This window comes from Schistocerca nitens, chromosome 4 (genome assembly GCF_023898315.1).
Source record: "Schistocerca nitens isolate TAMUIC-IGC-003100 chromosome 4, iqSchNite1.1, whole genome shotgun sequence".
In the NCBI taxonomy this organism is placed as follows: Eukaryota; Metazoa; Arthropoda; class Insecta; order Orthoptera; family Acrididae; genus Schistocerca; species Schistocerca nitens.
In genome coordinates this window covers 229,669,725-229,673,087 of record NC_064617.1, presented here as the reverse complement: position 1 = coordinate 229,673,087, position 3,363 = coordinate 229,669,725, and the positions used below count along the sequence as shown (strand labels likewise).

General features: G+C 43.7%; 1 pseudogene; it reads left to right on the top strand.

Moving 5' to 3' along the window:
- The first annotated feature begins 880 nt into the window (after positions 1–880).
- LOC126254349 (U2 spliceosomal RNA) lies at positions 881–936 on the top strand (annotated as a pseudogene).
- The last annotated feature ends 2,427 nt before the right edge of the window (positions 937–3,363 follow it).

The window sequence follows — 3,363 nt, the reverse complement described above, 5'->3', positions numbered from 1 at the left end:
AACATATGCGACTCCTTTTTGTGGGACTATGTTAAAGACAAAGTGTACAGCAATAATCCCAAAACCATTGCTGAGCTGAAAATAGCCATTCAGGAGGTCATCGACAACGTTGATGCTCCGACACTTCAGCAGGTCATGCAGAATTTCACTATTCGTCTGTGCCACACCGTCGCCTGTAGTGACGTTTACATGTCGAATAAAGTGCAGCCATAGTTTATAACTAATTTACGATTTTTTCATATAGTTCAATGATTGTCATCCTGTGCAACACTGTGTAAATGATCTTAGAAATAACAAAAGACAGATAATGTAGACTCTTTGACGAGTCAGTTCCATGTTTACTTTATGTGACAGCTATGTCAGGCGTGATGAAATATTGTCACTATTTAAGATGTGACAGCAGTAACATACACCACAATTGTGTACTATGTTATAGGTATTAACTGACGCACATGTCTCTACCACAGAGATACATTATGTAAGCAGCCTTATATTTATGCTGTTATATATACAGTTGTCATGTTGTGGAAATCGATGTACTTGTTTGTTTCTTGTATCACATGCCACTGTCGACGGGTTATACACCCGAATAACGGTTTAGCAAATAAACATTTCAAGTGTAGCTCATGGTGTTTTGAAGATGTCCTTTAATAATGTTCCATAATTCTACAACAGACTGACATCAACGATATAGCCCTATAATTATGTGCATCTGCCCTACGTTCTTGAAAACGGGAATGATCTGTGCTTTTTTCCAGTCGCTTGGTATCCTTCGTTGCACCAGCGATATACGACAAACTGCAGCTAGAAGGGAAGCACGTTATTTTGCATAATACTTGTAAAATCATATAGGTATCTCATCTGGTCTTCATCCCTTTCAAAGTGTAGTATCTGTTCTTATCAGCTTAATATCTGATACGTCCTGCATCGCAGGACCCAAAGCAATCGCTTATCTCAGTATCTGCGATTTCGACGTACGTATGATAACCGAAAGGAGGGATTGTGTTACGATCTTCAGCGGTGAAACAATTTCGGAAGACTCAATTTAATATTTCGGCCGTCTCTCTGCTATCTACCGTTTCGTTGCCAATATGGGCACTGAGCGAATGAGTGGAGGATTTCGAACCGCTTATTGATTTTGCGAAATATGAAAACCTCATAGGGTTCTTTCTCAAATCAAGTGACAAAATTTTGCTTGCAAAGTCATTGAACGATTCTCTTATTGCTCTCCTTATGCTCTTTTTCACGTCGTTCCGCTTTTGTTTGTCCGCTACGTTTTGACTTCTCTCGAGTGTGTGATGAAGCTATCTTTTTTTACCTAGCAGTTTTCTACCACGACTATTAAACTGCGATGGGTCTTTCCTATCCCTTCGGACCTTGCTAGGCACATACTTCTCTACGGCATACTGAACGGTGCTTTTGAGTTTTTTTTTTCCATTTGTGATCCACATCCTCGTCCCCATCACTGAAAATTTGACGCTGACTACTCAGATACTTTGCAGTTTGTATCCTGTCACTCTTGCTAAGCAAATATACTTTCATACCTTTCTTAACATTCCTTATAGAACACATAGTCATAGTTTCTAGCAGTGCCTTATGATCACTGATACCTTCAACTGCGATAACAGATTCGTTAAGTTCAGGTCTGTTTGTTGCTAGGAGGTATAGGACGTTAACTTCGAGAGCTGCTTCTCTAATTATCTGTTAGAAGTAATTTTCGGGCAAGAAATTTAGAATAATGTCACATGATCCCTGTCTATGGCATAATTTTTGTTAATACACTGAAGTGCCAAAGAAACTGGTATAGGTATGCGTATTCAAATACCAAGATATGTGTGGTGTCACCGCCAGACACCACACTTGCTAGGTGGTAGCATTTAAACCGGCCGCGGTCCGTTAGTATACGTCGGACCCGCGTGTCGCCACTATCAGTGATTGCAGACCGAGCGCCGCCACACGGCAGGTCTAGTCTAGAGAGACTCCATAGCACTCGCCCCAGTTGAACAGCCGACTTTGCTAGCGATGGTTCACTGTCTACATACGCTCTCATTTGCAGAGACGACAGTTTAGCATAGCCTTCAGCTACGTCATTTGCTACGACCTACCAAGGCGCCATATTCAGTTATTAGAATGTATTCTGCACAGATAATATAGTGAATCATGTACCGTCAAGGGCGACATTCACCATTAATGGATTAAAGTTAAGTATCAAACTAATTATGTCCGCTTTCTGAATTCTAATTCCTTGTCATGTTCCAGACCTCACGTCAGTATAGTCCTTCCATCCTCACGCCAGCCTGCGTGAGCTGAAATGCTTGCATTTCGGCCTCCTCTAGTAACACGGTGTTGGCTCTTCTGCCAACACAACATTGGCAACGAGTGTAAACGGTGTTCTTATCTATACTGCCTTGATTTAATTGCGTAATGGCTTCGCCACAATCTCCAGATGCACTGTCTGTATTTTATCACGTACAGAATCAGCAGACGCAGGCATTACTGGATGCCCTTGGACAGCTCGTCCAGGGTCAACGTGCAATGCAAAACGATGCGGCAGCCGCCGCTCCACCACTAACGCAGCCACAACACACAGTTGCACCTACCTTCAGACCTTTTGATGCTGCACTGGAAAGCTGGACGGAGTGGTCACGCCAATTTGGATTCCATCTCGCCGCCTACAGAATTCAAGGTAACGAGCGGCAGCCTTTTCTTTTGTCGTCCGTCGCTGTGCAAACCTACCGTGTGATAGTCAAATTATTTCCCCGACGCGACGTAGCAACTCTGTCCTGCGATGAAATTTTGTCTGCATTAGATGCATATTTCAAAGAATCAGTCAATGTAGTTACGAAACTGTATACCTTTTTTCGTACAAAACGTACGGCAGGTCAGACTAATCGGGAGTGGGTTGCAACCTTGCAAGGCCTTACTAGGGATTGTGCTTTTGAGTGTCAATTTGGACTCCCGTATTCAGATACTATGGTACGTGATGCAATTGCACAGAACGTTTCTGAAGTTCGTATAAGGGAACAGATTTTGAAACTAGTCAATCCCTCCCTTCACCAAGTGATGGACATATTGGATCGGCAGGACACACTTGACTTTGCTCAGGAATCATTTGAAACTTCGCCAGCCGTGTGTCAGGTTAACCGGCCCGCCGGGCGAGCTGAACGGAGCGGTAAACAGCCCTCGCGCCTGGCCGCGCCGCTGCCGCTACGCTCTCCGCCACGTGTGCTGCGCCGGCAAGCAAATGCAGTGCTCCAATCATGTCCGCGGTGCGCTACTAAACATTCGCGTGAGAACTGCCCGTCACGCCAAGCTATTTGCTTTTACTGTAATAAAAAAGGACATGTTCAGAGTGTTTATCAG